Source organism: Pristiophorus japonicus, chromosome 19 (assembly GCF_044704955.1).
Source record: "Pristiophorus japonicus isolate sPriJap1 chromosome 19, sPriJap1.hap1, whole genome shotgun sequence".
Classification (NCBI taxonomy): Eukaryota; Metazoa; Chordata; class Chondrichthyes; family Pristiophoridae; genus Pristiophorus; species Pristiophorus japonicus.
This window is the reverse complement of record NC_091995.1, coordinates 45,969,722-45,983,218: the sequence shown is the minus strand read 5'-3', so window position 1 is coordinate 45,983,218 and position 13,497 is coordinate 45,969,722. Positions and strand designations below refer to the sequence as shown.

General features: G+C 44.4%; 1 pseudogene; it reads left to right on the top strand.

Moving 5' to 3' along the window:
- Positions 1–13,497, top strand: part of LOC139230203 (zinc-binding protein A33-like) — a 650,536-nt pseudogene that overhangs the window by 174,740 nt on the left and 462,299 nt on the right.

Genomic DNA, 13,497 nt, shown 5'->3' with positions numbered 1-13,497 from the left:
CAAAACTGTCAACCGAGAACAAGAAATAGGCAGACTGAGGAAACAGTTTCCTCAAGGTAGACCTCATATTGGCTTCGGACGAACCTCCACCAGCTCAGGATCTGCTCCGAAACCACTGCTCTGCCTCTCAGCATTTGTCCGTTCTGTACCGGGTACATAGATCATTTTCGTCTGTCATGGGTTGTGGCCGAGAAGCTTCTCCCAGAGTCACTGTGGATTTCCCCTGTGGCTGAGGAGCACCTCCCGGATTCACAGTGCAGATTTTGTCCCCGACGGAGCACAACAGAAATGATTTTTGCAACGCAACAGCTGCAGGAAAAATGCAAGGAACGTGGCCTTCATCGACCTTACAAAGGCCTTTGACACTGTCAACTGCGAGGGGCTATGGAGTGTCCTCCTCCGTTTCGGATGCGCCCAAAAGTTCAACATCCTCTGCCTGCTCCATGAGGATATTCAGGCCGTGATCCTTACCAATGGATCCATTACAGATCCAATTCACGTCCGGACCGGGGTCAAACAGGGCTGCGTCATCGCCCCAACCCTCTTCTCAATCTTCCTCGCTGCCATGCTCCACCTCACAGTCAGCAATCTCCCCGCTGGAGTGGAACCAAAGTACAGAACAACTGGAAAGCTGTTCAACCTTTGCCGACTCCAGGCCAGGTCCAAGACCACTCCAACCTCTGTCGTCGATCTACAGTATGGGGACGACACCTGCGTCTGCGCACATACAGAGGCTGAACTCCAGGACATAGTTGACGTATTTACTGAGGTGTAGGAAAGCATGGGCCTTATGCTAAACATCCGTAAGACAAAGGTCCTCCACCAGCCTGTCCTCGCCGCACAGCACTGCCCCCCAGCTTTCAAGATCCACGATGCGACCCTGGACAACGTGGACCATTTCCCATAACTGGGGAGCTTCTTATCAACAAGAGCAGACATTGCACCAGTGCAGCCTTCGGCCACCTGAGGGAAAGGGTGTTCGAAAACCAGGCCCTCAAATATGCCAGCAAGCTCATGGTCTACAGGACTGTAATAATACCCACCCTCATGTATGTTCCAGAGACATGGACCATGTACACTAGATACCTCAATTCGCTGGAGAAATACCACCATCGATGTCTCCGCAAGATCCTGCAAATCACCTGGGAGGACAGACGCACCAACATTAGCGTCCTCGACCAGATCAATATCCCCATCATTGAAGCACTGACCACTTTTGATCAGCTCCGCTGGGCAGGCCACATTGGCCGCATGCCAGACACGAGACTCCCAAAGCAAGCGCTGTACTTGGAACGCCTTCACGGCAAACGAGCCAAAGAGGTCCAGAAGAAACGTAACAAGGACACCCTCAAAGTCTCCTTGATAAAGTGCAACATCCCCACTGACACCTGGGAGTCCCTGGCCAAAGATCACCTTAAGTGGAGGAAGTGCATCCAGGAGGGTGCTGAAGACCTCGAGTCTCGTCGCCGAGAGCATGCAGAAATCAAGCGCAGGCAGTGGAAAGAGCATGCGGCAAATCTGTCCCACCCTCCCTTATCCTCAACGACTATCTGTCCCACCTGTGACAGGGACTGTGGCTCTCATATAAAATTATTTAGCAACCTAAGGACTCATTTTAAGAGTGGAAGTAAACCTTCCTCGATCCGATGGGCTGCCGAAGATGATGATGTCTACTATATCTATCTTCATCGTATGTTGTATCTGATTTAATTATAATTGCCACTCCCTAATAACATGCCTTACAACTTCTAAGACCTTTGGATATTCTGTGTGGGACCTGTGATCCAAATCTTACAGTGCTGTCAGAAGTGGGGTCACAGAGTTGGGAGTTGTCAGCTTCCGGTTCGAGGACTGGGGAGACCTGGTCACATGCACGTGATCATCGCTAAGCCTGGGTAGGGGTCTCTCTGAAAGATAAAGAGAGCATGATAAATAAGTAAAACCAGAAACACAATGGTGCTGGCCCATTACTGGGAACATTAATATACAGTCTGACAGAAAAATCTGACGCGTCTGCAACAAAGGACCATCTAAAAATCCGAGAATAAATTTAGGGGAAGTTTGATTACATTCTTCAAAGACTTTCTGAGGTTATCCAGGAAAGCAAACTTAAGCTGAAATGAGGCCGAGATATGTTAGCTTATGGAGAACAATTGTGCGATGCTCAATTAAATAAGAAAACAATGATTTAAAAGAAGAGATGGACAAGCTGCAAAAAAGATAGCAACGACTGGCAGGAAATCATTGCTGTCCTTCACAATCAGATACGCTGGGAAGGAAAGGTCCATGATGAAAATAACTAAACCAAGTACTGGAACAAAATTTTGGAACTACAGGCAGATTATACCAGGTTGGGTGAGGTTAGAAGATGAAAGGGGCGCTTTAAGGGAATTATACCTTCACCTTCCCAAAAGCAGACCAGTCTCTGTGCTTAGCAAAAATTGAACAGCTTCAGGCAACAGGGGGCAGTGGTGGCTGCTGTCTCCCAAATCAAACGGAAATATTTCGGCCCTTTCTGGGACAATATAGCTGAGAACCCTGCTCCCTCTTCTCCGTCTGCTCCACCTCCACCGCACAAGGAAGGTAAGGCAGGTGAGGTAGTACCAGTGTACGTATGGTCACCCGAGCTAAGGCAGCGAGTGAGCCCAAGAGCCAGGCTGACCGAGATCTAGTCAGGGAACAAACCTCGAACATGAGTAACGAGGTATAAACCACTACCATAACCATGGTTGAGGTTGGTGCGCCTCAAGCTAAACTGGACAATGCATCAGCCTCAGGCAGTGGTGGGTGATTTAGAAGCTTACACATCCGAAATTTGAAGCGGACGACCTCAAGCCTATATTCCTGCATGTGTGTTCCTCAATTAAAACAGAAATGGATTTGGACATTCTGGTGGATGGCGCGATAGAGGATATTGAGGTAGAACTATGTGAAAAACTATGGGAGGTGGAAATCAACATTCACCAGCTCCTAGATAACATCAACCAGGGTCCTACCAACAGCCCGAATGCATTCACACATCAACTCCAAGACATCTGCCAGCTCAGCAGCGGTGGAGGAGGGAACTACTTCACCTACGTTCAAACTCTCTTTTTGAATGGCCTCCAACCATTGATCCATAATGCATTGGGCATTTACATCTCAAAAGACAAACCCTGGGGATAAGTAGGGATCCATGCCAGAACTGTTTGGGACCAGACCTGTAACAGTATTCCCGAGAACACCCACTAAAGTTAAAGTAGCAGCCGCTGAAGGCCCGCTGTCTGACCAAAACCCCCGGGCCAGACAAAGGTGCCCCGGTGTGCTGCTATGTCTTTAGTCACCTAGGCCGCTATGCCTGTCAATGTCACAACCCCTCAGGACGACTGGACCCCGACTCGGTCGAACAGCGGCTGGAGAGAAAGGAGGCAGCTTTAGGGGCCATGCAAATCGGCCTGGGGATACGGCCCGTTGCTGCGGTGCATCAGCAACCCAAGCCGACGGCTCTGCTTCCACTTCACCTGTAACTCCTGCAGACCTTTCAGGGGGAGATAACTTCTCCTCTCTAATACTGTGATGGTGGTAGTCTGCACCTTTGATCCTGGAAGCCGTCAACAATTATTGTTAGTCAACTCCTGCTCATTCGTCACCGTCATTCCTGAATCCGACCCCGATCCTACAAAGGGCATGCCCCAACTTTTATTGGGATTTGACATTTCAATGCAGATAACTATACAAGGATCCCTTCCCTTGGAGCTGAAGCAGGGTATTGGTCACAAAGGCAAATTTACCAGGAACTCCCCAGTTTGGATGGTTAGAAAATTGGATCACTACCGGATGGCTATTGACTATTGCAAACTATACTCAGTCACCTCCGTGTGTGCTCCGTTGGTTCGTGAGAGCCCCACCCTACTCTCCCAGTAGCAGTAATCATTAAAAAGTGGGATTCAGTCGAAAACATCAGAAATTGAAAATTGGGTTATGGGGAAAGCAGGAAATAGATGAAATCAAGGAGAAAAGGAAATACCATGTCTCTTTTCTGCCGTTCAACAGTTTTTTTTGTTTTCCGTATGAATGTTAACGACTTTTTACAAAGCATGTATGAATGTTTAAAAAGTTACAGCATTCCACTTGTCTGAATGTCTCTCTTTTAAAAAATGTGTCTGACATGTTTGTTTCAGTTTCCCCCAGTTCTCCATGCACAGAGCTAAAAGCCATTTAACACTTTGTAATCTTGTCTTGGTTTGGAGGTTCTAAGAATGTGTGTAAATATTTAAGTTAAACTGCTGGAAAAAGTGAAGAAAACAAAAGAAAAAGTTTAACAAGAGAGTAAGTTTCAGTCTAAGATTTAACCTTTGCATCGCAATTGCTATAGCAATTTCCAAAGCAGTTTGTCTTGATTTGTTTAAATGTGTAAATTAATTTTTCTCCATTTTACTCAATATTTTTTTTAGTCACATCAAAGGCACCTGAAGAAACAACAAAGATGAATATGATGTAATTTAGTGGATTTTTGTAATCTAAAACTATTATCTTCCCCGATGAGAATGTTTTATTTAAAGTTCTTAATGATGACGCAGAAAGTAATCCTGCAGTTTTAAGAATTTATGAACTTAACAGCAGACATTGGCAGACATATCTTGATCAAGCGGGAAATTTTGATCTATGTTTTCTATCTTAAATATTGTATTAAACAATAAAGTTCCTGAAGGGTTCATGAATGAGGTGGAATGGTAATTAATGGGATGCCCCACTTACAATGTAAATAGATATTGGAAAATTACATTCACAAATGGAATTGTCCTAGCTTTCGAGTGAAAGTCAGAAAAGTCTAGTTATGGACAGTAAATGCATAGTTTTTTATTGGAGACATTTGTGTCCTTGCCTATGTACCTTCCAATAAAACCTAATTGACAGCCTGACCACTACCCAAGACATCGGGACCATGCACTAGCAGATCTCCAGATGACTACAATCTTTTGATGATAACCTACCTAAAAGCCCAAGAATAGCTAGTATTGGGTGGCACAAGGTGCAAGATAATCAGGTTATGTGTATAATTGTGATTTGTTACATATGAAGCAAGTACCATCCGGAAATGCATGGTGAATTTGCACTGAAGAAAGTTTAATTTTATTCGTTCATAGGGTGTGGGCGTCGCTGTCAAGGCCATCATTTATTGCCCATCCATAATTGCCCTTGAGAAGGTGGTGGTGAGCCGCCGTCTTGAACCGCTGCAGTCCGTGTGGTGATGGTAATCCACAGTGCTGTAAGTGAGGGAGTTCCAGGATATTGAGTCAACATCGATGAAGGAATGACAACATACTTCCAAGTCAGGATTGTGTGTCACTTGCAGGGGAAATTGGAGGCAATTAACTGGCACCAAACCATCCCCACCACCGTTAACCTCTCCCACGCTGCCCGTTCCCCTCAGTACAGCCCTCATCTCCACTCACTTTAATCCAGGTGACGCAAACCTGAATAGATTTAGCAGAAAATTGGCTTTGCAATTCACCATCACATCTGGCTGATAAAGCATTATCGGGTCCTGCTCTCGACTGCCAAAACTGCTCACTATTCCAAAACCATTCTGGAATGGAAAGATAACCCTGGCTTCTATGCTCGACTGCTAACTGTCTTCTTAAACCCCTCTCCACTGTCTCCTCCACCCTCGCCTCCAACAACAAATGCGTGGAGATCATGGGCTTCTTTGTCTCTAAGACTGAGACCATCCAATCAGCTGACTCAACCACTTCCCTTCCTTCCTCAATCCCACAAAGTCAAACCTTCCTCTAAGGATCTTCCTTGCCCTAGCCCTGAATTCACATTTGTCTCTCATTTCTCTCCAATCTCCCCTCATGATCTCGCTGCACTCATCTTGTCCATGAGAGCCCTTTCCTGTTTTCTCGACCCTATTCCCATGAAATTGCTGACCACCCAACATCTTTTTCTGGCTCCCATGTTAGCTGACATTGTTAATTGTTCTCTCTCCTAATGTACTGTCCCCGTCACCTTCAAATCTGCTCTCATCATGCCTCTCCTCAAAAAATAACCCGTGACCCCATTGTGCTTGCAAGCTACCGCCCCTTCTCCAACCTCCCTTTCCTCTTCAAAGTCGTTGAAGGTGTTGTCACCTCAAAAGTCCCTGCCCATCTTTCTTGGAACTCCATGATTGAATCCCTTCAATCATTTTACCACCCCAACCCCCCTCACAGTGACTGTGATAAAGGTAATGTATACCTCCTCGTCCTTCTTGACTTGTCTGCAACCTTTGACATGGTTGATCAACCCTTCGTCCTCCAACGCCCCTCTCCACCATCGTCCATCTGGGTGCTACTGAACTAAGCTAGTTCCATGCTTATCTGTCTAATCATAGCCAGTGAATTTCCTGCAAGGGCATCTCTTCCCACTCCCTCATTGTTAATTTTCGAGTCCCCCAATGATCTATCCTTGGACCCCTCCTATTTATAATCTACATGCTGCCCCTTGGCGACATCATCTGAAATCCAAGCGTCATTTTCCACATGTAAGCTGAAGACACCCGGCTCTACCTCAGCCCCACCTCTCTCGACCCCCGCACATTCTCTCAATTGTCAGACTGGTTGTCCGAGATCCAGTACTGGATGAGCAGGAATTACCTCCAGCTAAATACTGGTAAGACCAAAGACGTTGTTTTTGGTCCCTGCTGGAAACTGCGTTCATGAGTCACTGACATCATCGCTCTCCCTGACAGCAGTCTGAGGCTGAACCACAGTATGCATTAGAAGTCTATATCGTGCCAGATAACATGCATACCGCTAATATTATACCTACATTTAAATAGAACAAGTCCAGGGATCAATAGACCAGATATCTTGACATCGATGCTAAGACACATAATTGGAAAGATGTAATAGCCTTATTGAATTATTTGAAGAAGTCACAGAATGGTGAACAAGGATATTGTTTTAGATGTAATATATTTGTATTTTAAAATGGCCTTTAATAAGATACTGCATACTGGACTCACCATTAAGATCAGAGCTTGTGGAGTCAAGGGACAAGGAGCAGAATGGATATCAAGCTGGCTACTGTGCAGATAACAAAATAAGGGTTCAGGGTAGCTGCTCACTGGCAAAAGGCGGTAAGTGATGTTCTGTTCCACAAGGATTGGTTGTGGGACCACTGTTGTTCACAATTTACTTAAAGGATTTCGGACACGGGAATCAGAAGTATAATTAAAACTTCCGGACGCCACCAAATCGGCGGCTATCATTAATATTGTAGATTTCTACCACGTGGACATCAATAATCCCGCAGAATGGATGTAAAATTGGAAAATGAAATTGAATATAGATATGTGTCAGGTGTTACATTTTGGTAAGAGGAATAAGAAGGCCAAATACTGATTGAAAAAAAAGTCGAAATGGGGAAAAGATGCAAAGGTACCGAGCGGTACAGATACACAAATCACGAAAAAGAGCGAGCAGTTTGGGTAAGTGCATAAAAACATAAACCAAACATTGGGTTTTATTTGAAGAGGAATAAAATCTAAAACAGAGAATATATGTTAAAATCCATCGAAACTTGGTTAGACCACACTTAGAATACTGAACACAGTTGTGGTCTCCATATTGTGAAAAGAGAATGTATAGAGGCGCTGGAGAAGGCACAGCAAATAAGATTTACAAGAATGATACCGGAATGGAGAAGTTATACTTACCAGGAAAGGCTGAGTATTCTGTCATCATATATCGAGAAAAGAGAAGGCTGGGGGGGAATAGGTTGCCCCTATCTACTGTACCGAATCCTTTAACCATCCTTTATGCATTCATCCAATATTTCTCTCTTAAAGTGGTCATTTGCTAACTTGCTGTTAAAGTTGAAAACTGTTTTTATTTTCGCAGTACATATGATAAATCGCTAAACTGCAAAGCGACAACAGGTGTAGAATTGTATCTGGTTAGGCAACAGAGCTTAGTTTGTGTATGACGATACAGCAAGGCAGTGAATGGCAGCGCGGGTCAGGCCAGAATGTCAGCCACTTAAGGTCAGGGAAAGCACCTGCGAACTGCAGTGTGGGTCATGTGGGACACGACTACGGCCTCCCGGCCTCTGATAAAGAAAAGCACCGACACTCAGATCAGGTATATCGGCGGGATAAGGGCAAATCTGGAAGTGAGGACCTGTCAGAAATTCCAGCATGTAAGATTTGGAGCAGAGGTCACACACAGATTACCCAAAGGGTTTTACAAGTTGTACGGCGTTTTATTAAGGAGTAGCAGTTGTAAGTAAATTCAGATACAACACGCGATGAAGATAGATAGAGTAGACATACAACCCATGACAGATGAGAATGATCTACGGCCCTGGAATGGAATGGACGGACGTTGAGGGAGAACGGTGGTCTCGGAGCAGATCCCGAGCTGATGGAGGTGTTAGTCCGAAGCCAACATGAGGTCTACCTTGAGGAAACTCTCTCCTCTGTCTGCCTGTTTCTCTCTCTCGGTTACCAGATTTTATACCTTGTTTCGGTGGGATGGAGGAATACCTTGCAACAATCATTTTTGCCCATTCCTTGGTCCAATTCCAGGGGAGTGATATCTCTGACAGCTCCCTCCCATCCTCATGAGGTTAACTTTTTCCTTCTCTCTGTTCTAAATATCTTGTTGTTCTTTTGTAGAAGAGTGTTAATCCTACACCTTCTTGCAACCTCTGTTATCAGTTTAATCATGTTTACTGGAAGGCGATAATTCGTGGCCTGACCTCGTATCAACCTTGGCTCTCTGCTTCTGCTGAGCAGGCATCATTACTTCATTTATATAATCATTATTTATTTTGTATTTTGCAATTTCTTCGGATTCATGATTTCTTACAAGCAGTATAGTATTCTCTCCCTGCTGAATCCTGCCAGCCGAATGTATTTACACCGCAAACCCATCGTCAGTTGCAGGCCGTTCCTTATTCGCACTGACACAAAGTGATGGTGTAAATCTAGACTGATAATGGACCTTTCATCTACAGTGACACACAGTCAGATTTACTGGAGGGAGTTGTCTCACCCTGATAACGTTAGATACTCTACCAAGTGTCAACCCAGAATAGTATGAAATCTGTTTTTAAGCTTCAGTGGCGATCACTAGCATCCTTTGAACCTCCCGACCCACAATCCGAACTCTAGCTCCTGAATTCAGACTGCACTCACTGCTCGGCAATATGCACAAGCTCTTTGCAAGGCTTTGGACTATAACTTATTTTTTGCATGTTTCGGAGCGCAGACAGCAGACAGACGCATGGCCCAAAAGGAACGAGCTCCCGGCACAATGTGTGCCCTAATGTTAGTCCTGCGAGGCCGGGTCAGGAAGCAACTGATCTGGCTCGGTTCTAAGTTGGCAGGTGCTGTGCAGCCGGGAAGAACATTACTTTTCCTCCTCGATCCACAGGAAAGGTTAAAAATGCACATTTGTGCCGAGGCCCTGAGCTCTGGAATTCGGACTCTAAACCTCAACATCTCGCCACCTCTCGCTCGCCCCTTTAAGAGGCTCCTTAAAACCTACCTCTTTAAACATGCTTTTGGCCACCTGTGCTAATATTTCGTTATCTGGCTTGGTGTGAAATATTGTAGATATTTGCTCCTGTGTCGCACCTTGGGATGTTTTACTACGTTTAAAGCGCTATAGAAATGCAAGTTGTTGTTGTTGTTGACGGTATCTGCGTAGGTCGCAGCGGCCGATGAATGAACATTAGCAGAGAAAGCCCAGAGCCTGCTCCTCACATTGCTTCCAATTTAGTGCAGGTGTCCTGAAACTGACGTTAGGCCTGCATTTATATATGTACCGGGCCTAACGCCTGTTTTAGGCCGGCTCACTGGGCGCCTGAGCAGCTGACTATGCAATTACAGCAGTGCCTCTAATTCTGGCGCTCATAGGACGCAGGACATGGCTCTCTGAAATTGACCTTCCTTACACATGGAAAACGGTCACGAGGACCAATTTCTAGCTCTTTCTTGTTATTTTCTCAACTAATTTGGAGAATGTTTAACTGTTGGCAACAATATTAAACAGGCGATATCGGATCGGCTGCGCATCATTCACTCTCCTGATTTTCCATACCATGGAAGTAAATCGACAGGAAACTCGGGTGAGGTGTATAAGTGGGTGTCCGATATCACCAGTTGTACATTATTGTCAAAAGGGTAAATTATCCTCCTTGCTTTTCTGTCCTGTTGTTATGGGAGCAGGACATATACTACTCCTAAAGGCTTGTGTAAATGTAATATTGACACCAGGATTACTTATCGATCTGAATGAAAACTACTTTTGCTTCCCGACGAGTTGAAGTGGAAACAAATCTTGACATGAGCTGAAATTTCCCAGTGAAGATGTTCTCAGAGCGACCATTAAACTTTCACTGCTGGTTCAAGAAATAACAATTTTCTGAATAAATCTTAACTGAAATAAACGAAAATTACCACTGCGCAGAAATGCGTTTGTTTTTAAAGTTCTACGTGTAAGGATCTTTTTAAAGTGACATTTACATTGGACCCTTGGTGTCGATGCGAGACACTGATGCGAAGCTGGCATTGCCCCTTCGAGTCTGGGCTCAACTGTAATTTTAACCTGACCCACCCGTCAGGAAACTGTCCGAATCGGGTGCAAGGCTGGTTTTCACCACTCATATTTAGAAACATTCAGCAATAAAGTCAGCTGAGAGTAATCTCCAGTGGGTTGTAAACCCGGTGTTCCACCCGATGCCGTGGGCTATCCGCCAACGAGGAATATTAAAATTCAGCCGTCTCTGCAAAAGCCTTCGTCCCAACCCAGTTCCATTGGACAAGGCACGGAGCGCAAATCCTGCACTGTCACTTCTGCTCCTCAAGAGCTTCTGACGTGTTGAATGAGAGGAAAGGGATACTATGAAGAGATTTACCCCCCCATAAAGTTCTGTGTGGAGGAATATTTTGCGAACACAACCTTTGGGGAAGAGATTGGACTTTGCCAGTAAACGGAAACGGGCGATAGTGAATGGCAGGTGATACAGCGCCCAATTTCCCTGAAAAGGAAAATCTGGCACAATGTAAAAGAGGTGCAGATTCTTTATCGTCCCTTCTAAGAAGCAACATTCTGAGCCTGCAGTGTAACTGCTCGCGGTATATTTACACTTGCACGGTGTGAGTGATGAGTGATGGAGCTGATAAACCGCCCAGTACCGAACCTGACTTCCTTTCGATTGAAAATCTAGCCTTTATTGTGCAACTTGCTCTGTTTTGTAAAGGTACAATTGTGAACAAATGTGGGTTCTAGTCAGCTATGTAACAACTTGTTCGCATCAATGTTTCATTACATTAATTATTAGAGTGAAGGGACTTTTAACAATGTTCATTAACTCCTCTCTGTATTTCGTCTGGGCCACTGCGTAAATAAAAGTGTTGGTGCAGGAACTGAGCCGTTGAAGCAGATAGCTTGTTTTTTCCATGATGGTGAAAGGGTCGATGTAATCTGACTGCAAAATCTCTGAATCTGTCATTTGTATACAAATGTAATATATAAGAGTTAACATCCACAGCAATACAAAATTACCAGATATGGCGAGCAGTAAGATGATCGACTTCCTTCGATTTCTCATCTCGGGATCATTGTGATTCTCACCATTAATGCCTTGCATCCTCCTGCGGATAATATTAGCTGATAAAATATGTCTGATGGTCAAAGCATTGAGGAGGAAAATCAAAACAAATGGAGCAAATGGGGTTAAAATGCTGTCCAACCAGAGATGGGCCATCCAGGCGGGAGAGGTATAGAAGCTGGACTGAACAGTACAGAACCACCAGGTATTGCCAATTATTTCCCGGGGTTCATATATAAAATAAATTGGAACATTTTCTAAAAAGCTCAGTCCACAAACTGTCAATATAACGATAGCTGCGGTGCTTTCGGTACAATATTTAGTTCTCAAATTCCGGCAACAAATGGCAACAAAGCGATCAAAGGTGAAAGTCACTGTGAACCAGACAGAGCAGTCAATGACACAATAAATCAGAGCGAGATTGATTCTGCAGACGGAAGTATAGTTCAGGAATGAATATGGGAAATAAATATCGATGATCGCATACAGTATCACGTCAAATATCATGACCAGGAGATCCGCAATTGCCATGGCGATCAGATATCGAGTGATACATTTTGAGAGACCGCACTTTCCCCGGGAGATAATCACAATCGTCAATAAATTAGCTGCAAGAGAAAAGAAGCGAAAGTGACTGACTGTAGGTGTAAGACTGGGATGAGCAGCTTATATAAAATCACACCGATTTGTCTATTTCTGTTGCTGTCGCTCAATCCTTGCTTTTTTCACAGTGTTTAAACGGGCAAATCCTGGCAACGCGATTACAATAATTTATGTCTAATTTATTCTGGGAATTAGTTCAAGGAAACAATAAACTGTGGTATGAAGTGATTGTCTCCAGATTGCATCACTTTATATCCACACAGTTGCAAAGATCATCACCACCGATTGAGAGAACACACATTGGGGGATAATGTTAAGTGTGGCAATAGTGTGAAACAGGCGAAAGCGGATCCGTGATCCGTTATCGAACTCGACGATATTTTATTTCACTGACTTCACGAGTGTTTACTCTATCGCATTATCGTGGACCAGTTTCTTTATTACAAATAATCTGATTGATACTGCTCTGTAATCTAATGCTGTGAGGATTCACAGTGTAATAATCAGTCTGTTCGCATTAACAACACATTGCAGTTCATTTTACCATTGGTCCATTATGTAAAATTGATGATATGAAGTTATCCACCCTTCATACACCGCTTCCCATTGTCCATCCACTGGAGTCAATGGAAGGGGAAATCCAGTGAGCACACAATGGGCGATCAATTGGATATTGCCCATTTTGTTGCTAATGCCCAAAGTTGACATAACCTTCATTGAAACCACTTCCAGCATGCTACTCAATAGGCGCTTTCCTGGAAACTCGGACTGGGTATTAAATGTAGCCTTGCCAGCGTCACCCACATCCCAGCAACAAAGTAAACAAACGTGTCTCTCATTAGATGTTAATGGCGTATCTGACGCACATTTCACAACACTCAGAATTAAACCAGGGATGGTCTCCTGGCTGGATGATGTTGGAGGAATGAGACTTTGGTGGTAAACACTTTCACTGGCACTCTGACCACAGTGCCTCATGGGGACTTACTTTTGTACCGGGACGGTTCCATACACGGATAGTGCCACAGTTCACGAACAAGCATTTCCTCATTTTGTGGATGAGGCTTTGGGTTAATGTTAACTTAATTTGCCGAGTGGGAAACTGAACCGACCAGTTTTGCAGCTCACCCTATTGTGCTCCCATAAACATCACTGGGGGTGAATTTTCACTTTTGCTGCGCGGCAGAAACCAGCTTGTGACAATCAGCCGCGTGTTTTACACTGCACTGGACTTTTATTTTCAATGAATTCAATGTAAGCAAAGGTCGAGAGAATTGTAAAATCTGCGAGTAATAATCTACTTACTGATTT